The 27,915-nt window shown below is 35.8% G+C and overlaps 1 protein-coding gene and 1 pseudogene across 3 annotated transcripts in view; one reads left to right on the forward strand and one right to left on the reverse strand.

Moving 5' to 3' along the window:
• Positions 1-27,915, reverse strand: part of LIN28B (lin-28 homolog B) — a 139,448-nt gene that overhangs the window by 74,538 nt on the left and 36,995 nt on the right. The window lies entirely within an intron of this gene.
• On the forward strand, positions 9,883-10,419 carry LOC309865130 (cytochrome c oxidase subunit 6B1 pseudogene; annotated as a pseudogene). Its single transcript has 3 exons — positions 9,883-9,887; positions 10,090-10,168; positions 10,237-10,419. The product of its transcript is annotated as a cytochrome c oxidase subunit 6B1 pseudogene (transcript).

A 27,915-nucleotide genomic window follows, 5' to 3' on the forward strand; every position in this document is an offset into this window, starting at 1 on the left:
TAAAAACTGTAAAGGGTCTTTGACTTTTACCTCAAATGAAAGGTGAAAACTTAGCCTGCTAGAATTTCACAGGTGCTTACAAAGCACAGTACTATGGAGTCAGAGACAAAGGACAGTTTATTATTCAGAGCAATAATAGTAACAAGTAATCAGCATTTTTGAGCTGGTTCTACAAGTCCTTATTCCCACAGGGTGATAGGAAGAAGGCCAAATGAAACCTACACATGGTGTGTTGCATTACAAGAGAGGAACACTGAGCTTAGGGAAGCTGAATTTTTCATAATGGGCAGTAAGCACGCTTGCCCTTTACTCTGGAAGGAAACACTATCTCTGTGTTCCAAGGTAGTTTGCTGTATAAACATCCTTGAAAAGGTAGCCCAGAACAAAGAAGAGCCGTTGCCCCACTCACAAGTCATGCAGCAATCTGAGAGAGCTAGAGAAAATTGTCTCCCAACAATACTGAGTGAATGCAACTTTATACAAAAAAAGAGTACAGACTGTGTATTCCATTTGTTTGGATTTCTAGAACACACAGATATGACCTATGTAGGAAAAACATTTAGAATAATTGTTGCCTGTGGATGGGTGTGGGATAACTGAGGAGGGACATGCAGAATCTTCCTGGAGTGATAATGTTCACCCTGACAGTGGTTCGGGTTACAAAAGTATAGACATTTGTCAAAGTTATTGAAAGGTACTTAAGGTACTTAAACTTTGTGCATTTCATCATATATCAATTTTATCTCAGAAAAGATATTGAACTCTAGTTAATGATATGCATGATGAAAGATTTAGGGTAAATTGATGTCTGCAACTTCTTTAGAAATGCATCAAAAAGTTAGGTTAATGGATCTACAGGGATAACAGGTGTAGAGTTATGTGACAAAAACAAGTATAGGAAAACGTTAATTATACAATCTAGATGTTGGATGTAATGGTGTTCACTGTTGAAATTCTATCAACTTCTTTGTTTCAAATTTTTTATTCAAAAATACGTAAAAGTACATCTTTAACAGATACTTCATGGGTGAGAAACATCTTGGCATACTTGATTTTTTTTAAAAAGTATTAAATTGAAATGGAGGTTTTCATTATTACATTTATAAAGTATCTAGTAAGACCAATGTGTACATGGTACTATATTGGACATTACCAACAAATTTCAGAAAATCAAATATTCTAGTGACTTACAATCTGAAATTCTATATTACTTATGTAATTGAAAAAGGAGAGAAGGTGAATGGCAGGATGGTGAGAAATAGAGAGAGATGAGTAAGAAGTAAGAAATGAGACTAAGGAAAATGAATAATATTTTTATAGTCATCTACAGAGAGAATCTGAAGAATTAATGTCAAGATGTACACTCTAGACTGCTGGACTAATGCCCAAATCAGAAAGGCAGCAGGAAGGTGATTTAAGGAAAAACACGTGGGAACACAGATCATGAAACTAAAGCAAAAAATGATACAGAGATCATGGTTTCCTTTTATGCATATTTTCTGAGGAGTTATACTTGATCCTTTCCTCCCAGATAATTTCTACCTTCAGCTTGGGGCTGATTTGGCTTTGAAAACACTATGATATTCACTCTTTATTACAATGGGGATAAGTACAGGGAAGATGAATCAATGAGAAGTGTGTCTACTTTTCCTTTAGAGCTGGCAAAAAATTAGAAACCTCTCAAACTGCACATATAATACTAAAGATTCTGAACTTATCTTTTTGGTTTTATCCAATGGAAACAAAAACAAAAACAAATACAAAACACCACACCAGCTATCTACAGCTAATACTACTTGCCCCCCATCTGAAGCCCTTATGAAAGAGTGATTTTTTTAAATCAAATTTTTTTTCTTTTTTTTTTTTAAGTAGGCTCCACACCCAGCATGGAGCCCAATACAAGGCTTGAACTCACAACTCATCTTAAGACAAGACCTGATCCAAAAAAAAGAGTTGAAAGCTTAACTGACTGAGACACCTAGGTGCCCCTAAACTAAATTTTTTTTTTTTTTACAAATTTAAACTCTGGAAATGCTTCACTGACTCTAAAATTTACTTGAATTTTTACTTTTAAGTATATTTTTAAGTGCATTAAAATCCATAACATCAAAGTCATATTATGCTCTTAATTAAGTTAGTGGAAACCATAATGTTTCTTGGCAGGACGAGGTTTACAAATTTCGTGCATGTGTGCAGATTTCAGAAGCTTCTACTGGTATCTTTCAGTGAGTGTATTAAAACTTGTGCTTTTGGGGTGCCCAGGTGGCTCAGTGGGTTAAAGCCTCTGCCTTCAGCTCAGGTCTGATCTCAGGGCCTTGATCTCAGGGTCCTGGGATTGAGCCCCGCATTGGAGGAGGGGGGGGGGTCTCTGCTCAGCAGGGAGCCTGCTTCCTCCCTCTCTCTCTGCCTGCCTCTCTGTCTATTTCTGATCTCTCTCTCTCTGTCAAATAAATAAATAAAATATAAAATTAAAAAAAAAACTTGTGCTTTAGATTTATAGTACAATAGTAGGGTTCTGTACTGCTCTTTCATTAAAGCTTTTTTTTTTTTTTTTAAGATTTTATTTATTTGACAGAGAGGTCACAAATAGGCAGAGAGGCAGGCAGAGAGAGGAGGAAGCAGGCTCCCCACCGAGCAGAGAGCCTGATGTGGGGCTTGATCCCAGAACCCTGAGATCATGACCTGAGCCGAAGGCAGAGGCTTAACCCACTGAGCCACCCAGGCGCCCCACTATTTGATTTTTTTTAACTCTTACTTTTATAAAACTAAACTTAAAAAACAAAATCAGAGAAAGAGATCTAAATTCACTGTTTCTATTGCCTCCTGATCCATTTATTCCTCAGTCCTTGGTAAAGTGACTTCTACACCAAACTATAAAGAAATGCTTTCACTAAGGTCAAACTTTGACTTCCTCCATGAAGATCCAGAAGACTCTTCAGTCTTACCGTATTTGTCAGCTTCATAGCACCTGGCATTAATCACTCTTTCACTGCTCTTGGCATGTGGGACTCAAAGGCCTAACTTTCTTTCTTTCTTTCTTTTTTTAAGATTTCATTTATTTATTTGAGAGAGGGACTTGATTCCGGGACTCCAGAATCATGACCTGAGCTGAAGGCAGGTGCTTAACCAACTGACCCACCCAGATGCCCACCTAATTTTATTTCTTATACCTCTACTCTCTCCCCCTCAGTCACATTTATAAGCTCATCTTCCTTGACTTTTAAATTATCATTGTTCCATAATGCTCCATTTTTGGCCCTCTCACTATATTTGCTTTCCCTGGGTATTTTCTTTTCTTTTTTTTTTTTTCTTTTTTAAGATTTTATTTCTGTAAGAGAGAGAGAGAGTACAAGCAGACCCCCCACTGAGCAGGGAGCCCTATGCGGGGCTTGATCCCAAGGCCCTGGGATCATGACCTGAGCCAAATGCAGATGCTTAACCAACGGAGCCACCCAGGTTCCCCTCCTTGTGGTATTTTCCATATTCCCTTTTTAACTACTACTTACATAACTTCCATTATGGTATTTCCGGCCCAGACTTCCCTACTAGACTCTAGTCTCATATTATCTAACTGCATATTACATATTTCCATATGACTTTCCCTCATGTCTAAAAGTGAACTAGCCCATATCCTCTACTACTATTGGTAAACACATACAGAGCTTACATGCCAGAAATTATTCTAAGCATTTCACACATATTAACTCATGTATAAATGAAGCTAATGAAATAGTTGAAGGGGATTAAAGGTACCAACTTTCAGTTGTAAAATAAATAAGTCACAGAGATGAAAAGCACAGCATGGGTAAGACAATAATATTGTAACACTGTCGTATGCTGACTGTACTTAATATAATGAGCACGGAGTAATGTGTAGAATTGTTGAATCGCTATGTTGTACGCTTGAAATCAAACACGCCTGTCAACCATACTCAATAGCAAATTTTTTTAATGAAGCTAATAAATGAAATTAAGGCTCAAGAGACTAAGTAACATACCCATGGCCACAAAGCTAGTGAAGGGGAAAGCCAGGATTTTTAAACCAGGCTTCAAAGTATAGCCTCCTAAATACACTGCATTACCTCACTAGTCAATTCTTAATGTACTCCTTACCAAGTAAGGAGTCAGAATTCTGTCACCTGAGACAGAAATCTCCACCTTCCTCAACCCCCCACCAACCACCAATTAATACTAATTTTACTTAATATGTGTAGACTCTGTTCCCCTCCTTCATTTTCCTAATAAAATTCTTCATTACTTCTCGCTTAAATTGGGGAGGAAAAAAAAAAAATGCTTCCTATGGTTTCTTTGCTTTTAATCCATTCTCTACATTGTTGCTAGAGTGAACGTCCTGAAGCCAAGATTTGCTCCTTCTCTCCCCGTGTGTTCACATTACCCTGCTCATCAATACAGGCTTTAAAGGTTTCAGTGTGATCCCACAGTGCTCAGCATGAAGTCTGAACTCTGAATGCTTTCTTTTTTAGTCTTTGCCTATATTCCCAGGCTTCATTTTTACCATACCTTTCTACTCCTTCTCTATGCTTTAGCTGTACACCTCACATACCAGGGTCTCTGCGCACACTACTCATCTGCCTTGGAATACACCCTTCCACTATGCTCTTCTCTTCCTTCTCTACCATGGCCAGGGGTCAGTTAAATAACCTTCTTTTCTGTTTTTATAATATGTGGTACACTGTAATAATGTGTCTATCCCTCTGAATTGGCTGTAAGCTCTAAAAGATAAGGGTAACATACCATTTCATCCATCCAACAGGAAACTGAGGCAGACAGGTTATGTAAACTCACTAATGCCAAAGAGCTAGTGATCAGAGGAAATGATACCTAAATTCAGATCTACATAACTCCAAAGCTAATCAAGGTCTTTATACAGAAGCAATGAACATGATGAAAGCAGTATCTTGATAAGCTGCTACAACTTAAGACCAACAGAATCATTATACTTCTTGGTATCGGTTTAGTGATTTACACAGCTAAATGCTGTCTTAAAATAATTGTGTAGAAGGACAGCCTTCTCTTAGCAGCATCAACAAACCTCTTCTTTCTTTTTGTATTAGCTCTTCCATTCAAAACCATAGGTCGGGGCACATGGGTAGCTCAGTCCTGAAGTGGCTGCCTTTTGGCTCAGGTCATGATCCCAGGGTCCTGGGATAGAGCCCCACATTGGGCTCCCTGGTCTGCAGGAAGCCTGCTTCTTCCTCTCCCCCTCCCCCTACCTGTGTGTTCCCTCTCTTGCTGTGTCTCTATCAAATAAATAAATAAAATCTAAACACTTATAGGTCTTTTATAAAAGTTGTATCAGAAAAAAAAGTAATAGCAATTAACTGTTACAACAAAAGACTTTTAAAATATTTTATTTAAAAGAACAATTTAGAGATGAAGAAATTAAGTCTCAAATTACTTTGGGAAATTAAATGCCCAAAGTCTTAAGGCAGCAAAAGTAAAAATAAACAAATGAGACTATATTAAATTAAAAAACTTATGCACAGCAAAACACACACAGGCACAAAACAAAACCAAAAAAATCAACAAAATGAAAAGGCAACTTACTGAATGGGAGAAAATATTTGCAAGTCACATATCTGATAATGGGCTAATATCTAACATATACAAAGAATTCATACAACTCAGCTGCAAAAAATCAATCCGATTGAAAAATGGACAGAGGGGGTGCTTGGGTGGCTCAGTCTGTTAAGCATCTGCCTTTAATCGCTTCTCGGCCTTTTGGCTAAGATCAAGTGAAGCATCTGCTTTTAGATCAGGTCACGATCTCAGGGTCTTGGGACAGAGTCCCATTCCTCCCTGCCCCTGCTCTCTCTTGCTATCTCTCTCTCTCTCTCTCAAATAAATAAGTAAAATCTTTTTTTAAAAAGGAAAAGAACAATGAACAGAGGATCTGAATAGACATTTTTCCAAGAAGACATACAGATGGCCAACAGATACATAAAAAGATGTTTAATATCACTCATCATCAGGGAAATGCAAATCAATACAACAATGAAATATCACCTCATACCTGTTAGAATGGCTGTTTCAAAAAGAAAAGAGATAGCAAGTGTTGGCAATAATGTGGAAAAAAGGGAACCCCTGCACATTGTTGGAGGAAATGTAAATAGGTACAACCACTATGAACAATAGCATGGATGTTCCTCAAAAATATTTAAATACACCTAACATGTGATCCAGAAATTCTACTTCTGGGTATTTATCAGAAAAGAATTAAAACACTAATTCAAAAAGATATATGCGCCCTCATGTTTACTGCAACATTATTTATAATAGCAAAGATGAGGAAAAAACCTAAGTGCCCACCAACTGAATGTATTAAGAAAATGGGACACATATTATGTGCTTACATATATTATGTGTGCGTGTATGGAATGGAGTATTTTTGAGCCATAAGAAAAGAATAAAATCTTGCCATTTGCAACAACATGGATGGACTCTGAGGGCAGTATGCTAAGTAAAATAAGTCAGATAATAAAAGATAAATGTGGTGATTGCACAAGTGGAATCTTAAAAAGCAAACAAACATAATTCCAAGCTCACAGATAAGGAGAAGAGACTAGTAGTTGCCAGAGGCAGAGGTGGGGAATGGGCAAGATGAGTGAAGCAGGTCAGAAAGTATTTCCAGGGGCATCTGGGTGGCTGGCTCAGTTGGTTAAGTGTTGGACTCTTGGTTTTTGGCTCAACGTTGTGATCTCAGAGTTGTGAGACTAATCCCTGCTTCAGGTTCCACACACAGTGGGAATCTGCTTGGGATTCTCGCTCCCTAAAATAAATAAATAAATCTTAAAAGAAAGTATTTCTGATAATAACTTCCCAGTTATAAAATTTCTGGTTATGAGGTATATTTCCAGCTACAAAATACTTAAGTCATGGAGGAAAAATGCCCAAAGTCTTACATTTAGTTAGTGGCAAAGCTGGGACAAGATCACATTTTCTATATTGGAAGTAAGCATTCTTTTTTACTACCTACATAATGGTATTTCTCAAAGACCCAACTTTAAAATATTGTATAGGTTAACAAAGTAAATCTCTATGACTGATTAACTTGAATGAAGCCTTCCTCATAGTAAAGTTAGCTAACCTGCTAATCTACTGTCATTATAATATATTGTCAAAGTTGTGAGAACTACCTTGGACCAACTTTAAAAAAAATATGGTTATTTCTCTTCAATAAACTTACACTTTAAAAGACATGGTTGAGGCAACATCGCTGACCTCCTCAAAAGATACGTATACATACATATCTATATCTCCTCTAAAGGAGTACAGACCAATAGAATTTTATGTAACGGATAGACATGTTCTACATTTGCGCTGTCCACGGTGGTAGCTAATAAGTAGCCATGTGTAGGTAACTAATGAGCACTCAAGATACTGTTAGTGCAACTGAAGACCCAAATATTTTACTTAATTGTTCTTAATTTAAATTTCAAGAGCCACATAAGCTAGTGAATACATCTTGGAAACACAGTGTTAGAGTTACATCATAAAGATCTGAGAGGTACTTTGCAAAGAAGGTTTGGAAAGATTATATCTCTATACTGTTCAGTTATATTAATGTAAAATAATTAACACAGAATAATGACTATGAGATATTACACTATTTTGAAATGTTTTTATAACTCCATGTTTTTATAACCGTCTTCCTCCAATCTTTGTCTCAGAGACAGGATATTATATGCTATGGGAGAAAACCTTTCTAGCAGGTACAAGGTTGGGCAAAAAATGAACAAACCCTCCTCCTCTAAAAAAATCAGAGAATCTCTTCAAGTGCCCAGCCTGCTCCAATGATCACAGAAGGGTCACGAAGCCCCAGGGGATCTTTCCAGGCGTGAAACAAGTTCCACAACTCAGCTCTAATTTTTCCACTGGATGAATCACTGGATACATGTAAGGCAAGGTCCCAGGTACACCAAATAACAATTTTTACATTACTACAAATTATACAACCAAAGACAAAAGAATCACATGTAGTTTCAGGCAAGGGCTTCATTACTTTATGACTACATATGGATTTATGTGTTACCTATGGATTTTCTAATGCTTAAATATTTGTCTATACATGTCTCAAAACTATCTTTCAGCCAGGGATATGGATTTTTTAGCATCAAGAAAAATGTGGAGAAGGGCTCATTTTATTCATTGGGATATCATAATATTTCCCTGATTAGGTCATCACCTTTTAGTAATACTGCTTTAATTTCTATATTTTCATTAGCACACTTCCCTATATTTATTTTCTCCTGTATTCTCCATCCATTTCTTCAGCATCCTTCATTAGCCTGTTAATAATTCTTCCTTTCCCTAATTAAAAGGGAAACGACCCTTTTCCCTTATAATCTTTCCAACCCTCACCAAACCTAAATAGTATTTTATAAATGAACTATCTGTTCATTTTTTGAAAAAAGCACATTACATAGGGATTATTGGTCTCTTAATGCACTCAGGTGCCTCCTGGCTTTTTCACCTAGCTCTGTTGAGGCCCACAGGGTCACAGATAAGAGAACATGTGGATGGGTCAACACAATCACTTACCACCATAAATAAGTCAGGCATAAATCTTGCTGACAGTGGGATGTCTAAGCCAGGAAATAATACCAAACAAAATGCCATCTTCAAGCATAAAAACACATGATTTGTGTATGTTCCAAGGACAAATGATTTCTATGTTGTTCCAGAGGCCCAACACGTAGACACTGTACATATCTGTATGTATGTGGTGCTCAGTTTGCTTAAAAATAAACAGCAACTCAGGGCCAGGGCTATCACAAACAGGTTTCTAAAAGGTTGTTTGTTTGTTTTTTTTAAGGTGTTTATTTATTTTTCTTTTTTTAGAGAGGGAGGGAGAGATGGTAGGACCAGAACAAGGGGAAAAGAAAGAGCTCTAAGCAGGCTCCATGCCCAGTGCAGAGCCTGACATAAGACTCGATCTCACAACCCCGAAATCATGACCACGGCTAATAAATGAACAGTTGACACTTAACCGACTGAGCCACCCAGGTACCCCTATAATGTTTTAATAAGAGGGTGCCTGGGTGGCTCAGTAGGTTAAAGCCTCTGCCTTCAGCTCAGGTCATGATCCCGGGGTCCTGGGATCGAGCCCCTCATCGGGCTCTCTGCTCGGCGGGGAGCCTGCTCCCTCCTCTCTCTCTGCCTACTTGTGATCTCTGCCTGTCAAATAAATAAATAAAATCCTTAATATATATATTAATAAGGATGAGCATCTGATCAACTTAGAAGATCCTGTTTCCTATCTGCATATGGTGGTGGCAATGAGTGAAGTTATAGTAAGTCAAAGGCTTCTAACAGGATGAGACAAACAGACAAAAAAAGCCTGAAAATACAAGCAAAAGACAAAATAGATACAAACATGTCACTATATCTCTATGTTTTCACATCTAGCACTTATAAACTACTTTTAAAATTTATGGGAATTGGGGGCGCCTGGGTGGCTCAGTGGGTTAAAGCCTCTGCCTTCGGCTCAGGTCATGGTCCCAGGTTCCTGGGATCGAGCCCCGCATCGGGCTCTCTGCTCAGCAGGGAGCCTGCTTCCTCCTCTCTCTCTCTCTGCCTGCTTCTCTGCCTACTTGTGATCTCTCTCTGTCAAATAAATAAATAAAATCTTAAAAAAAAAAAAAAAAGATTCTCTCTCAAAAAAAAAAAATTTATGGGAATTGGTTATATGAGCTGGGGTTTAGTAAGATGGAATTCTTTGTAAACAAGAGATAATTTATCAAGGAGATTCAATCAGCAGCATGACTTTGCTCACATTGTATATATTAATAATACCTAACTAGGGTTGTTATAATAATTAGATGAGTTAATACATGTCAACTGCTTAAAACAGGAGCTGGCATGAGGTAAATCTTATGCTTAAATCATGCCAATATTAAAAGGGGACTTTGCATGTAAATGTGATAGCATTTAAAAAGTATTTATAAGTAATTGCTATTGCTTTTTTTCAATCTCATCATACATAGCATGTGTGCATTTTATAAAATACAGATAAGGAAAACAGAGGGTAGACATTGAGCTATGAGCTGTGTAGTGTGTAGGAGTTAGCACCACGGCAGAAGACATCAAAACTAAAATCAAGAACTACTGGGCTGCCCCTGTGAGACACTTCCCCAACCAGAACCAGGCCAGGATACATAATAATAATAATAATTGTTATTATTGACAATAATAATTGTTAAAATCTAGATAATAATAAAGTTCTGCTGGCAGAACTACCTTGACTTCTACCACTATGAGTAGACAATGACTAATAAAGGAGATGGTGTCTCCACATGTGAATGGTACCGGTATGTGTACAAGTCCCTCTGCCCCATAGCCTGGGTGTCAACCTCAGATGACCACCAGGCAGAAGGCACATTTTCTGGCAAGATTTGAACCACCTCTCCTTTGCCCTCCATCCTTCTCCCAGTGTTGTGAAGAAGGTACATGGCGATCCCCATCCTGGGATCCTGAATCATGGCTTAACTAATAATAAATACTTCTTGGAAATGTGTTTTAAAAAGAAAACAAAACAGAAGAGAAGGTAAAAATCACCTGAAATTCCATCACATCACTATTGCTATTTTTTTATGATTTTATTACCCTATTTATTAACCATAAATTTCCACTTTCTCATAGGTATAGATAGAAGGAGATACATTTTTTTTAAAACATTGAGACCCACTAAACCCAATGTTTTATACTTTACTACTTCTCATCCAACAAGGTAACTAAATATCTTTCCTTTGCGTTGAACACTTTGAGGCTGTGTTTTTTAGCAGCCAAATGCTCCCCACTCCCATCTTTTCTCCAGGTGTACTCTCAATTTTTGAAACTTCTATATTAAAAAACAGGAACAAAGCTTCTCCAGTTGGACAGAACGAAGTTGTGCTCAGCCTCCCCATCTCCCAGTGGTCCTCAAAGTACCCCCAAGGAAATCAAAGACACTTCTGAATACAGTTTAACAATATAAGTTAAAAAGCACCATTTTAAAAAACTGGCTATATTACATGGAGGTTTATAATTTAACCAATCATCTAATAAAAAACATTTAGTTTTTTCCAATTCTTTGTTTTTATAAAAAGTGCTATGAAAAAACATCTTTATGTACACCCATCCTATTCATAGGCTTTTGATGTATACTGCCAAATTATACTGTAGAAACTTGCATAAGTATATATCTCTGCCAGAGGTATAGGAGAATATTTCTCTCCATATTCCACAGCATCAAGTATTATCATTAAAATAATAATAATAATAACGTGTCAAACTCTCATCTGTTAAACATTGCTTTAAGCTTTTATTTGTTTAGTTTTTGTATTTTTACTTTCATGAATTTCTACATTCCTGTCCTTTGTCTGTTTTTGACAAAGTTGCTTGTTTTTTCTTACTAATACAAGACTTCTTTATACTGCAATGACATTAACCCTTTGTTGATGTATTGTAAATAATTTTCTTAATTTGTACTCTGTCTTTCAACTTCCTAACAAGTTTCTCCAAGAGATTGAAGTTGGGTTAATGATACAAACAGTTAATATGAAAAAGACCTACCCATATTTAATTTATACTTAATATATTCACTTTACTTAAATGTCTGAGATTTTGATCTATAAATGAATTGTACTTTATAAAATTAAAATATATTTGGAATAAAAGATTTCACTTATTATATAAGCAGCCATCAATACTTTTATAATTAACACGTAATCTATATATAAATTTGACTTTAAGTGTCAACATTAGTGAATGACTAATGGTACTGGATTCTAAGAGGAAATGAATGAGCAAGAAGAAATTAATTTTTTATACATGCAGTTGTAACATGACACAGCTGTGACATTTGGAGAGAAAAAGTAGTTATAAAAATGGTGAAGGTCAAAAAGATATTTAAATCACAAATAATAACTTATTATCTAGATGTCACAATTACCATGCTAAGAGTAAATTTAGATGAAATAAATAATCTAATCCTAAATTATTCGGGTATATGTTCATTGTTAAGTATATTCCCTATTAAAATTTAACATTGAAAAATCTAAATAAAATGATAAAATGTTAATGAATGTTACCCTCTTTTAGCTGCACTTTATTGTTTAAGAATGAAATGTGGTCTCAGGATTTCAATTATATGATGGGTTTGAAGTCCAGTGCAATGAACTTCAATCATTTCTAGGTTTTCCCTTATGGAGTTTTATAATATAAAACACTTCTTAAAATTACAGGCCATGAATTAGATTGATTTTAATATTTTGTTATAGGATTTATATTACATATCGTATCTAAAATTATTTTATATATATGGTTAAAATAAGTTAGGTATAATATGCCTTTTAACTTTTATAGTGTAAAAAGATTTAAAACAATCTTTCAATAATCAGGCTTCTCCAATAATAGAAACTTTCTCTCCTTAGTTTATTATGGTATATAAATAAGACTTTTTTTTCAAAGGCATCTAAAGAAGACAACCTTATCAAACAAGCACAGGGGAATAAACTAAGGATAAAAGGCTAGTGTTCCTTCCAATGAGCACTACCAACACTAATGGGGATGCCAGACATCTTAAACCCAGAAATATCAGTCTTTGCTAATGCTCTCAGACTAATTTTTATAGGAGATGAACCCAGCCACATGCAGATTATAAATTCTGATTTCAGTATGAGTATCCACATCTTACCAATTGCAAATTCTAGCCTCATCATAATTTTCTAATATTTTTAAAATTTTTCTTTTTTAAGATTTTATTTTTAAGTAGTTTCTACAACCAGCGTGGGAGCTTGAACTTACAACCCTGAGAACAAGAGATGTGTGCTCTGACTGAGCCAGCCAGGTGCCCCTTATTGTTATTTTCCACCATTGTCACCAAATGTCCAATCCTCAACCTAAAAATACTTTATCATTTTAACCATCAGGTATATTTTGCAGCTTTCAGGATATCTTGAAGAAATAGTGTTGGTGGGTGTTACAAACTCTTGTTGATATTTTATTATTATACATCATCCAACTGAGAAACTATGTATACAGATAATGGTTCAACTTTGTCAGTTTCAAGGATTCAAAAAAATTTTTTACAAGATTTTATTTATTTATTCATGAGAGACAGAGAGAGAGAGAGAGGCAGATGGAGAAGCAGGCTCCCCACTAAGCAGGAAGCCCAACACGGGACTCGATTCCTCGACCCTGGGATCATGACCTGAGCCAAAGGCAGATACTTAACCATCTGAACTGAACCATACAGGCACCCAAGGATTCAAATTTTTTTATTCTTCTCTTCCCTTAATCCATCACATCAGTAACAGATGTTTGTTAATTCTTCCTCCCAAATATCTGTTATATCCTCCATATTACTGCTTTTCCCTTTCTGAGAAAACAGCCTCACCAACAACTACTACAATGATACTTATCAAACAAGACCAAAACACAGAATAAAGTGTATGATGGTATATTAAGCAGATATTTTTTAAAGTTCAGAACACAAAATAGTAATTTTATGGACAAATATTTTGAAGGAAAATATTTTGAGTTATAGGCAAGGTAAAATGTTCGTTAAAATCATTTTAAGATATTTAATAATTTTAAAAGGCAATAGTACTGTTCACAAATACTAATTTCATCATACCATAATCTGATTCAGAAATCTATTTAAACTATATTCAAAGGTGATCATTTAAAAACCATTCACCTGGGGCACCTGGGTGGTTCAGTCAGTTGGGCATCTGACTTTTTGTTGAGGCTCAGGTCATGATCTCCTGCATCATAGGATCAAGCCTCATGTAAGGCTCCATGCTCAGTGGGGAGTCTGCTTGAAGATTCTCTTCCTCTTCCCTCCCCTCCCTCTCTCTCTAAAATAAATAAATCTTAAAAAAATCATTCACCAGTTGGTCACTCTTCTCCTTACCTTTCCATCCTTCCAAAGTTCCCTTAATTATCATCCTTACTATACCCCAACTATAAACTTACTAGAGCATAAAGCACTTCTAACAATACCTAACATTTGTCTCTGTCACCAAGACTTTGCTGAATTCTCTTATCTCTGTTAGAGACTAAGAAAGACAAAAAGGAGCTCTGGACAGCCAGGAGTTAGCCTGTCACTCTCAGTCAGGTCTTGTGTTGCTGGGAGTTGGCTTGGCACTTAGAGCTATGCCAGGGTGTTCATAACATTTTATTTGTAACATAAACAATTTCAGAGAATACACAAAATCAAACAAGGCCACTCTAACTTTATGTGAACAGAGACAAAAACAACACTGTCCAAACCAAAAAATGGTTAAACACTCCCCTTTCATGGCTAATATGTCTGTTTCCTTACCAACTCTAGTTTTAGCACCATGATGTTATTCCTGCTTTCTAGCTAAGAATTATTAGGATCCCTGGGGCCCTGGGGGGACTCAGTCAGTTAAACAGCTGCCATCAGCTCAGATCATGATCCCAGAGTCCTGGGATAAAGTCCTGCTTCCAACTCCCTGCTCAGGGGGAGTCTACTTTTCCCTCTGCTCCTCACCCTGCTCGTGTGCTCTCTCTCTCTCAAATAAATATATAAAAATCTTCAAAAGAATTATTAGGATCCTCAATCACAGAATTACTTCTGCTTTTTGACAGCATCAAACCCCTGTTTTCTTGACCTTCCCCCAAATCCCTTAAACAGGAACCCCAATCCTAGAAGTCCTTTCTAACGCCTTCTCACTGAGATGCTTCAAGGTTCCATGTATCCCAGTGCTACAAGTTAATAAATCCAATTTTTTTTATTCAGGTGAGTTCCTGATGGCATTTTTTTTACATATTTATTATTAACAATACTATTCGCTTTTTTAAAAAGGATTTATTTGGGGCACCTGGGTGGCTCAGTGGGTTAAGCCGCTGCCTTCAGCTCAGAGGGTTATAATCTCAGGGTCCTGGGATCGAATCCCACATCGGGCTCTCTGCTCGGCAGGGAGCCTGCTTCCTCCTCTCTCTCTCTCTGCCTGCCTCTCTGCCTACTTGTGATCTCTGTCTGTCGAATAAATAAATAAAATCTTTTAAAAAAAAAAAGGATTTATTTATTTTTAGAGAGAGCAAGCAAGCACGCAGAAGAGACAGGGAGAAGGACTGAAAGTTTTAAGCAGAGTCCCTGCTGAGTATGGAGCCTGACGTGGGGCTCGATGTCACCACCCTGAGATCACAACGTAAGCCAAAACCAAGAGTCAAATGCTTAGCTAACTGCACCACCCTGGGGCCCCAAATACCATTAATTTTTACAATGGTTTTCATTTTTATATATTTTAATCTTATCCCCCCAAAAATCTAAAAAGTCTCTTTTATTTTCTAACATGAAGCTGTATTTAGTTTCAGTATATACTCTTATAGTTCATACCATGTTTCATCTATTTAACTTATATGTTAAAATATTTTTTCCATCACAAGCACATACACATTTGCTCCTTAATTCCATAAAATGGTAATTTCTGGGATGCCTGGGTGGCTTAGTTGGTTAAACATCTGACTTCAGTTCAGGTCATGATATCAGGGTCCTGGGACTGAGCCCCACAGTGGGTTCCATGCTCAGTAGGGCGTCTGCTTCTCTCTCACTGTTTGCCCCCAGCCCTTCCCTCTCTCAAATAAATAAAATCCTTTTTTAAAAAAGGTAAGTTCCTTAAGAGTACAGTCATTGTGATGCACATTGAATAATATGTAAAATTACTGAATCATTTTATCATTTTATTGTGTAACTGAAACTATTAGTTAATTATATTTTAATAATATTTCAATAATAAAAAATGATAAGCTCCATGTGGATCAAAATATTTATATTTTTATAACATTACAAAGAAGGCTGTCATTAACTCCTTTTATTTACTGGAAATTCTGATCCTGGCTTCTTCAACTCTACATTTCCTTCTTTTAAGATGCTTTCCTACCTTAGTTTCACGACCACCTAAATATGATGGCTTCTAGCTAAACCTATAACCATAATCGATACCCCTCTTCAAAGACCCACACAGATATCCAAATGGATGGTCAAAGGGCTCTCATGTTCGCCATTTCTAGAACAAAACTCAGTATCTAGTCCCCCAAACTTTGACACTCCATCTCCTTCTCTAACTTCCATCCTTGGGTCTCCCCCAATCACTCAAGCACTCAAGTCAGAAATCAAGTAGTAATTCATATTCTTCCTCTTCTCTCATCTCCCACAACCAACAGTTTGCCAAGTCTTGGATATTTTGGGTATATTCCCTAACTTTACTTCTCTCCCAGTTTATATCTAGTGTAACTACCTTAGTTAAGACCCTGACCCCCTCTCCCAAACTGCAGTTCTCTTACCTATTCAAAATCCATCTTCAACCTAACGCTGTAGCAGAAACCATCTAGAGTAACAATCTGTTCCAATTAACTCCCTGCTTTTAATTCTTCAATGACTTAAAATCCATTAAAATCCTTCAATGGTTCCGCAGTATCAATAAGTTAAAGGCCAAACCTATTTCTTCTACCTCCTCAATGGACCCTCGCACACCATCCCCTCACCCTTTAGTCCAGTGATCTGAAGTGTTCAAAAAAATTCCAGGCATCAGGTATAATGCTCCCTCTGTTGAGAAGCACTTCCTCAAGATGTCCGACAAATACTCTGTTCTCACAAGCTCAGTTTAATATTCATCTCATATATAATAAACACTTTGACAAATTAAGCATATCTCCTTTCAGAGTCCAATATACAAGTTTCCCTGACAGCATCGAAATCACTACAAAATAGGGCAGCCTGGGTAGCTCAGTTGGTTAAGCATCTCCCTATGGCTCAGGTCATGATCCCAGGATCCTGGGGTCGAGTCCCATATTGGGCTCCCTGCTACGTGGAAAGCCTGCTTCTCCCTCTGCCCTGTTCATATGCTCCCTTGCTCACTCATTCTCTCTCAAATAAATAAAATCTTTAAAAAATTAAAAATAAATAAATCATTTTAATATATGTCAGTATTTACAGTTTCTTCTCCTACTCTGAACTGCAAGGTCCTTGAAGACAGAACCCGTGACTTAATATAATTTATATCCAAAGTAACTAACACTACACCTGGCACAAAGCAGACCTAAACAAACAAGTAAAGTAACTCATTTGCTAATTCAGCAAAAGAAAAATTTTATTTTGCCATGAAACCTCATCTAATTAAGGTTAAAGGCAAAGAATATCATATCAAGCATTGCTGTACTTTTTAATGACAAAAACCTTCTCCATAAAATGCTACAAGAAAGAATAATTTTACAAGAAAGGGTAACTTTACATGATAACCATCTTATTGCTTTCAGAATTGCTACTTATGCCAATGCTTATAAGAAATAAGATTTATGATCCTACCTATAATACTATGTTTTAGTTTGTTTAAACAAACTAAACAATGGCTGTTCAATAATAAGTTTTAATAATGCCAATATAAACATGTAAAATCAGGCACTTACAAGTGAAAGAGAGCATTTTAAAGCTTTAAAAATAAAACAAAGGAAGACAACTTTATAATCTCAGAGTACAAACTGATATAACCAATGTAGAAAACAATTTAACATTTCTTTTTTTTTTTTAAGATTTTATTTATTTATTTGACAGAGAAAGTGAGAGAGCACAAGCAGGCAGAGCAGCAGTGGGAGAGGGAGAAGCAGGCTCACCACTGAGCAGGGAGCCTGATGCGGGGCTTGATCCCAGGACTCTGGGATAATGACCTGAGCAGAAGGCAGACACTTAATGATTGAGCCACCCAGGCACCCCCAATTTAATATTTCTTAATCAAATTGAAAATACACATGTTAGGGCGCCTGGGTGGCTCAGTGGGTTAAGCCGCTGCCTTCGGCTCAGGTCATGATCTCAGGGTCCTGATATCGAGGCCCGCATCGGGCTCTCTGCTCAGCAGGGAGCCTGCTTCCTTCTCTCTCTCTCTGCCTGCCTCCCCATCTACTTATGATTTCTTTCTGTCAAATAAATAAATAAAATCTTTAAAAAAAAATAAGAAAAAAAAAGAAAATACACATGTTACAACCCAAAAATTCTATTTCTAGGTTATATACCCTGGAAAAATGTTTGCATACATGTACCTGAAATTTTGTAAGAGAATGCACAGTATAGTATTATTCATAATAGCAAAAACATTTAAAAATCAATTGATTAATAACAATAGAATATAGCATATTCATATGATGGCATACCCCATGACAGTAATTATGAATATATGGATATTTATATATGAATATGGACTAACTATATCTATATTCAATAATATAATCTTAAAATATTAAGTACAAAAATCAATTTTGATATAGTAAAAATTATAATAAAGAATGTTTTAATTAATTTCTAATTTACTTTTAATCCATTTAAATGGGGAAACTATAGTGTCACTGCTATATTAGATAAGAATTTCTCTTTAGCGGAACTTGAGTGGCTCAGTTGGTTAAGCATCTGACTTCACCTCCGGTCATGATCCCAGGGTCCTGGGATCGAACCCCAGATTGGGCTCCCTGCTCAACAGGGAGTCTGCTTCTCCTCCTCCTTCCCACTTCTGCTCTATCTCTGTGTTTCTCAAATAAATAATAAAATATTTTTTAAAAAGAATTTCTTTTTATGTTTTTTAAAGTATACTTAGTTACTTATTTTATTTTTTTTAATTTCCATACCCAAAGCAGGGCTCAAACTCATGATCTCATGATCCTGAGATCAAGAGCTGTATGCTCTTCTGACTGAGACAGCCAGGCACCCCCAGGTAAAAATTTCTTAAAGCAAAAAATTAAGCTCACAACTACCAAACTGAAATTATTTCCTATAGAATAAAATGAAGAAACAAAGTCAGCACTGTCCAGTAGAACTTTCCATTTTAATGGGAATGTTCTATATCTATACTGTACAATAAGATAGCTATCAACCACATGTAGCTACTAAGCACTTGGCTACCACAGTAGAGAAACTACTTTTTTTTTTTTTTTAAGATTTTATTTATTTGACAGACAGAGATCACAAGTAGGCAGAGAGGCAGGAAGAGAGAGAAGAGAAAGCAGACTCCCCACTGAGCAGAGAGCCCGATGCGGGGCTCGATCCCATGACCCTGGGATCATGACCTGAGCTGAAGGCAAAGGCCTTAACCCACTGAGCCACCCAGGTTCCCCGAGAAATTACATTTTTAATTTTAAGTAATTTAAAGAGCTACATTTTATAAGTGGTTATCATATTGGACAATGTAGCACTAAATATTTCTTTGTAGAAACATAAGCTAGAAGAATAGTTATATAATACATACTCTAAAATATCTAGTTTTAGCACCTAATTGTTATTGATTTTCCTTGATAAAAATCCATTACTTTATAAAGTTCTTTTCCTTCTCCATTCTCACAATTTAAAGCAAATTTCAGATGTTTGATGTATAGGTGCTTTGGTTATAAAAGACATTTTAAGTACTTACTCTAGGTCTTTTTTACATCTAAAATCTCCAATGAAACTATGTAACTACTAAAAAGTACACAATTAAATTTCCATTCAACCACTAAAAATTTAATAGGAAAAGCTCTGTTCTCACGGGTAAGAATACCAGTTCTAACTTCACTTACTAGTTCCGGCACTTACTAGTTCTAACTTCAGTCAAATTTATTTAACCTTCTGAGCCTCAAGCTTATCATTTCAAATGAAATAATATCTAATTCATATGAATATAAAGGGTAAGTGAAATAAAATGATAAACTTGCATTACACAGTGTCTGGCCTCCTGCCCCCGCCTGCTTCTCTGCCTACTTGTGATCTCTCTCTGTCAAATAAATAAGTAAAATCTTTTAAAAATTAAATAAATGCATTTTGATCAGTTCTGTTTTCTTAAGCGCAATTATAAAGAGGCTGAACACGTTCTTTTCTTAGCTACTCCCAATATTTAACTCTGGTGATCTATAAAACATTGCTGAGCTCATTTCACGATGTGTTACATGTCTATTATGACTTTTTGACATATACCTATATTTTGACAAAATGCTTTTAAATATGTTAAACCGTTATATGTTATGATGATGTGAACTATAGCATGAAATATTTTTCTGATGCTCGGGGTACATAATATTGTGTTTTTTTCTAAGTTATTCAGAAAAAATCTCTAAGTAAAAATAAATGAAGGAAAGAAGAAAATGTCCTTTAACTCAGAAATGAGAGAAAAAAAAACATGGTGTGTTTGTTTTGGAGAAAGCAAAGGCTTTTTATTTAGGAAGAAGGGGAAGGAGTGGCAAAGGTACATGACATTTAGTAAGTATCTAACAAGGGTCAGAAAGAATTTTTATTTACTTTGAGTTCTAAGCTTTTCCCTTAACCTTGGTGAAACTCCCTCTTCTTGAGTAAATGTATTAGTTGGGCTGCTCTGGAACAAGGCTCTGTATTTTATACATTTGTACTAGATATATTGTTTTTAGGTAATGTTTAGACATCTTTGAACTTTTTTTTTTTAAGATTTTATTTATTTGACAGAAAGAGAGATCACAAGGAGGCAGAGAGGCAGGCAGAGAGAGAGGAGGAAGCAGGCTCCCTGCTGAGCAGAGTCAGATGCGGGGCTAGATCCCAGGACCCTGAGATCATGACCTGAGCCAAAGGTGGAGGCTTAACCGATGGAGCCACCCAGGCACCCTGAACTTATTTTCTTAACCAACATTTAGGTAGTGTCCAAAATAAGTTGTGTCTTTAATTTACTCTACTAATTACTTAGACTTAAGAATTAAATACAATCTTGGGGTGCCTGGGTGGCTCAGATGGTTAAGCGTCTGCTTTCAGCTCAGGTCATGATCTCTGCCCTGGGTTCGAGCCCGGAGTTGCGCCCGGAGTCGAGTAGGACTCCCTGGTCAGTGTGGAATCTGCTTCTGCCTACCTTTCTACCCCTCTGGCTCATGCTCTCTCTCTCTTAAATAAACAAATACAATCTTAAAAAAAAAAAGAATTAAGTACAATCTTGTTTTCACTATTTTATTATTTTCTAAATGTTACTATCTTTGTTCCAATAATTCCGTGTTAATTGAAGAGATTAAATTTTTATGTGTACCAAAAATTAATTTCTATTCTTTTCTATTCTGAAGGAAATAGTTATTGGATCCAAATATAATTTTTATTTTTATATTTTTTTCAAACTTTATTTCTAGATAATAATTTTAAAGTTTTATCACTAAGTTGAAGCTTTCTGAATACTTATCATTATGATTAAATGATATATCTAGTATTTGTGGTGGACAGAATTCTAGGACTCCCAATTACCCTAACCTTTCAAAATTCCTTCCTTTATCAAGAAGACTGGATATCATTCCTATGATCCTGATCATAGATACAAATAAAGTTACCAACAAGGTGACTTTAAGTTAATCAAAGAGGGGATTACAACGTATGTTTCTTGAACTCTATGTAATCATACGTTAGAAGAAGAAATTTTTCTCTGGCTGTTGGGAGAAGGGAAAGTCAGAGCTTTAAAGAAGGATCTCACCCACCCTTGCTGACGTAAAGACAGATGGGAGGCAGGAATGTGAGTATGGCCTCTGGGAGCTGGGAATGGTACCTTGCCAACATCTGATAAAAACATGGAAGACCAGTCCTACAGCCACAAGGAATGATTTGTACCAACACCAGGAATGAGTCAGAAAGAGAACTCTGAGTGAGAGATGAGAACACAGCTGGCCAACACCTGGACTTCAGCCTTGGGATATTCTGCGCAGAGATCCCATTTACATTGTGTTGAACTCCTGCTCTATAGACTGTGAACTAATAACTGTGTGTTTTAAGCCACGAAGTTTGTGGTAATAAAAAACTTAATTCAATAGCAAAGTGGGAAGAAGGAAATGACGGGCAAGAGGAGTGCTTTAAAAAATGTATATACATCATAAACTGCAGGGAGTAATGTACAAAGTAGTGCTCAAGACCTACCCAACAGCTGAAAGATAACAGTCCCAGGGTAGTAGAACCTCTTACATAGCATCCGCCTATTGAGGCAGTGTAGAAGATTTAAAAGAAGACCTGCACAAAATTTTAAGTCTTTGAGATTTGTTTTCTATTAAGATTTTATTTATTTGGGGGTGCCTGGGTGGGTCAGTCAGTTAAGCGTCTGCCTTTAGCTCGGGTTATGGTCCCAGGGTCCTGGGATCAAGCCCCACATCAGACTCCCTGCTCAGCAGAGAGCCTGCTTCTCCCTCTCCCTCTGCCTGCCACTCTGCCTACTTGTGCTCTCCATCTCTCTGTCAAATGGATAAATAATATCTTAAAAAAAAAAAAAGATTTTATTTAACAGAGAGAGATACAGCGAGAGATGGAACACAAGCAGGGGAGTGGGAGAAGGAGAAGCAGGCCTCCCACTGAGCAGGAAGCCCAATGCAGAGTTCGATCCCAGGACCCTGGGACAAAGACCTGAGCTGAAGGCAATCACTTAACCAACTGAGCCACCCCGGTACCCCTGTTTTCTAACATTCTTATCTATGAGTGACTCTCCTTAACCCTTCAGATTATAAGGATTCTGAAGACCAACAGTAACCTACCATCTGTACAAAACAGAAAAGTATCTGGGTGATCACTGGTACTTATTCACTAGACTAAATGAAGAATAGCTTCATCTCCTTGTTGCTATACTACTCAGAGGATAGTGATGTCTAAATAGCTATGTACGAACTCAACTGATGTTTTAAACCCTGTGTTAAAGAAATGTAAAAAATAAGAACAATGGCTATGCTTGTAAGCTGTCTTCCTTAGGGTTTTTCTTTTACTCAGAGATGATATTCCTCTTGTGAAATGACAGTAATTACGAATAAATAAACGTCCTTCCATGGCAAAACAGCCACTGGAGAGGTGTGCTGGGGCTGACTTAGACCAGCTCAAGAGAACTTAGTCTGTAACAGTCAAGAGACTGTTAGTCTGTAAGAATTCTATGAGATCGTTGTTAAAAACAGCGGTTATTAAAAATTAAATTGTAGGGGCGCCTGGGTGGCTCAGTGGGTTAAAGCCAGGGTCCTGGGATCGAGCCCTGCATCGGGCTCTCTGCTCAGCAGGGAGCCTGCTTCCTCCTCTCTCTCTCTGCCTGTTTCTCTGCCTACTTGTGATCTCTGTCTGTCAAATAAATAAATAACATCTTTAAAAAATATTAAATTGTAAAAACATAAAATTATATGAACAAAAGAATAAAAATACTTAAAACTCATTGCTTCCTAGTTATTGTGCTATATTTTACTATTATCTTTACTATTACTTTACATTTACTGCATCTGTACAGTAGAATTACTACATAATGGTACATCACTGTGCATTTCTTCCTAACTCCACACAGACATCACACTGATAGCTTGAAACTAATTGGCAAATGCTACAAATCAGGGCTTTTTAAACAATTTTGTTGATTGTCTAGACACTGAGGAAAGTCACGGAGAAACTATTAATAAAGCAAATGAACTGTAACAGTTATCATGTCTATAGCTGTTATACTGGAAATGCTATAAAAATAGAGGAATTCTTACAGTGTTCAAAAACTGTTTTTCAATTCAGCAAAGCTTTTAATAAAGTTCTGATATACATCTTTGTCTTTGTCATTTAACTTTTGTGTTGTTACTCATTTAACATTCATGTTCATTTAACATTCATGTAAAAACTACCCTTGATCATCAATTGCTATCAGAGTTTAGCTATAGACGTAAGAGTTCCAGAATAAAAAAAAATCAACAAAAGCATTCCGTGAGAAACAAGTGGCTACACAGAGTTTATAATAAACAATACTGTATATGTATTATTATTATTTGTAAACTATATTCTATATCATTTATGTCAGTAAAATGCCTAATATACACAAGATGATTTTTAGAAAGCCAATTATTAAAAATTTATCAAATCATCTACATTTCTTGAAATGTTTTCTGCTCTATAAATTACCAAAATTATAATCAGTGACATAGAAACAGCATTTACATTTTTAAATAATTTTTTTTTCCACTTGTAGAACTGTTAGTACTCAGTAGGAAACGGGAGTTGTAAGCAGTGAGACATACTCTAGTTGAGAGCATGGTAGAAGTGGTGATAATCCAGTCACAGTGTAGGTGTGATTAGAGGATCAGCACTGCCAGTAAACTGTTCATTACTAGACCACAACAAGTATGTAACCTGAGGACAGCATTTGTGCAAAAGTATTCGAGCTGCAACAGATCAGAAATTTTTAAAAATTAAAAAAAAAAAAAAACTTGGAATCACTGCTCTAGGACACCAACATTTGCCACAAAACTACAAATGAATTGTCCTCTTCACAGGGGTAAGTTACCTTCAAACTGCTGTTTCTCAAAAAAAAAAAAAAAAAAAAAAAAAAAAAAGCCCCTAGACTATAGGCCAGAGGCTATTACCAGAAGCTATATAGTTAAAGGCAACTGTGTATGACTGTGTATCACTTGTTTTTTTTTCATCTGATTCAGAATCTATCCTGGCCAGATTTCAGCTTCCCTATACCACCACAACCACCATTTATCAATCTTGAGCTATCCTCACTCTCCTTTTAAGTTGCCCAGACCCACAGTTGATGTTTTCTAATACTTACCCGATTTTATCTCATCTGTTAAGCTATCTGTTAAGCTACTTTCGTTCAATGAAACACTATCTGTCCCTGGGTTTTCTGGATGTCTTAAATACTAGCTAGGTCTCTGGTTTTGTAAAATAAAAACATTATCATCACTAATAATGTTTAGCAGATATTTAAAAGAGCTTTAATTTTTTCTAACTTACTGATAAATTATAATCTGAAGAGTAAAGATGTTAATATTGATTAATGCACAGATTTTTGGCCATCAGCCAGGAGTTTCTGAGTGCTTGCCCCATGGAACCATGTCCTATGAGACTGATAGCACAGTACTGTATGACAAGGCATTAAGAAATCACGTATTTAATGAAGAAACAGGCTGAATTCATATAACCAAGAATGTCCCAAACTTCCTAAAGATGGACTTTTTTTTCTGCTCAAGGAACACTTAATATACAATGAAACAACTTACTCATAAAATATGCTTTAGAGCATTAGTCATCATTCAGTCTTACCACTGAACCTAAGGCCATTCAAATTAACTCCTTCCTATGATAATCCTGTGTATTACCTAATATCACTAAGTGCAGACACCTTTATGTAATGTCTAAGGTATTCCAAATACGCTTTGCTCATTTTGTCAATTTTCTTTTCAGATCTTATAATCTACTTTTGAGGCTTTAACTTGGCTGTTCAAACTTGTCCATGACCTAAAGGCACATTCTTTTAATTCTGCTTCTAAATAAAACAGTATTTAACATGTTTAAAGAAATATCCTTATTAATAAAGAACAGTATAGTAACTCCCCCTCGTTTTTTGGATTTCATTGTATTAGTTTTCTCTGTTAGCATGATTTTCTTTTATTGAGTGCTCTGGAATTGCTTGGCCTGGGTTTTTGTAGGAAAGTCAACACAAACTAGGAAAAAAATGCACTCATTTTGCTTTGTAGGCACTGTCTCTTGAATAGGAATCAGCTTCATAAATTAAATTATGCAAGTACCAGAATTAATAAGAATCACTGCGGATATATGAATTATAGGAAAATAGCTCTTCACTCTCCATTACAAATGAGGTAACAAAAACCTAAGAATTAAAAGTTTGTAATAAAAACATAAAGTGACAGAGAAAGAAGAGCAGATATATGCAGGGCAGCAATGAGCAAAGGATTGAAATTTCAAGGTAGTTTTCTTTTGTTAAAAGCAGCTTTTCCAGTAAAGAAAAATTGATTAATCAGAGAAACTGACAAGGATCACAGGAACCTGGTCAATTTCTCTTAACAGCCAGCTCCACTTGTTAAAGACTTTGAAGCAGAAAGACACCGATTGTCAATTTCCTACAGAAGCTCTTTATACCAGGAAGAGAGTGTGGGGGTGGATGTTGAGAAAGAGGAGAAAAAAAACCACACAGAATGGTGAGAAGAGCAAAATGAGTGGAAAATTTTAAAATAGTGTTTTAGAAAAATGGGAAATAACAGCACAAAGAAAACAAAAACTAAGGTGAATTTATAGTGTGGGAGGATATGTCCCGCATCCTTTGTGACACTCTATTTTTGTTAGCTAAAATAAGATGTTTCAGAACCTACTGTGGTGTCCAACCTCATTTCTAATTAGCATTATCTTAAGAATAGGCCAGGCACCCTGGAGGCAAAAGAAAACATACAGCATGAAATATATAACAGAAAATGATAGCAATAGGCATACCTTTTAATATATGGCAGAAATTCAATTAATAACAGTAGATTAGGGATGGGCAGTTCCCCGTGTCTGTGTTGAGAAAATGAGTAGGATGGCCAACAATTTAAAACATGATATGAAAAGGTTAATTCCGTCTGAGTACAGACAGGAAACCTCAGTGTATGGAGAACTTACATGGGTGACAACTAATGTGGATGACTAGAAAATGAGTCAATCACTCTGGAGAAAGGTATATTTAAAGAGGATATAAAGACTGTTTCCTTTCATAGTAAATGAAAATTTTCTCCTTTATCTTTATTTCCTTTATTTTTATAAATTACACAATCTCTACTGTGTAAGACAGAACCTTAAGTGTATTTGCCACTTAAATCCAGGTCAGCATATGACCTGTGCATAAAAAGAAATATATACATTTGTGCATCTCTGAAACCAATTTAGGAATTTAAAGTTGAGAAGGGCTCCTGGGAACTCCTTGTCATTTGAAAATTTTCAAACTCAAAGAAATGCTTCTACCATTTAACACCTGCATCATTTTCTGTGCCCAGATGCTTTTCCTTTTGCTGTGTGGCCAAACATCTTCCTTTTGAAAGATACAAAAATTCACCTTCCCAGAAATGCTAATGACAAGGTTATGGTATTTAATATACTTTGGTTAGATATACAGATTCATCTAAACTTGCATAAATCTATAAATTATAGTAATAATTATTTCATGGCATTTTATTAGATTTACAACAACTATGTTACAGAATTTTAAGTAATATATTTTAGAAGTGAAGGTCATCTCTAAATGTAGTTAGCAGAACTGAATTCCACTATCAAGAGAAAAAATATTAACTTGCCTATAAAACTGAAAAACTAGCTTAAGATTTTATGATGACCTAATTTTTTTAAATTTTTGTACAAAAAAAAATTTTTCTATACTTTGCATATGAAAATAAAAACATAGTAATATAATTCTGTTACTGTTTCTCCCAAATGGCAAAATTTCCCAAAGGATTTAAATTTAAAAAATAAATGTCTCACATATTCAGAGGTGTGAAATTATGAGTAGATTAAAGGAAGAAATAATAATATAAGTTGTTAGGCTTAGTTTTATTCCAAAAAATTTACATTTCATCAACAAATATTATTTAGAATCTATCATTCAAATGCATAGTATGTGCTTCCCTATACTTTCTTTTTGCAATTTCCAAATCCCTATTTTTTCCTATTATAATTTAATTAGTTTTAAACTCTTTTTTTTTTTTCATTTTGTTTTAAACTCTTCTAATTTAGGACTGGCAATAACTTGACAAAGGGAATTGAAAATTATTTTCCCTGTTTTTAAAAAAACTTCAAGAGAAAGCGCATAAAAAGTAAATGACTCAAAACTAGAATTTAAGTTACAAAGAGAAGAAAAACAGTAAAACAAAATACAGTAAAAGTTAATAAGCAGTAATTTCCTCCAGGTGACAGGAGAGTAAGTGATTTTTCTTATGATCTTTGTATTCTTTTTTTGTCTAAATTTCTTACACTCAAAATGTACTACATCTATAATCGGAACAGTACAATACATAACACTCTTAAACTTAAAATGTTAAAATGTTTCATATTTAGCTTTCAGTCCATTATGTTACTTAAATATAAACTTAGTGGTAATTTCTTATCCCAAATGTCCAGGCTTTCTAAAGTCATTTTAGACTATATTTCTGCCTAAAGAAAAGATT

The sequence above is a fragment of the Mustela nivalis genome, assembly GCF_964662115.1.
Source record: "Mustela nivalis genome assembly, chromosome: 5".
Classification (NCBI taxonomy): Eukaryota; Metazoa; Chordata; class Mammalia; order Carnivora; family Mustelidae; genus Mustela; species Mustela nivalis.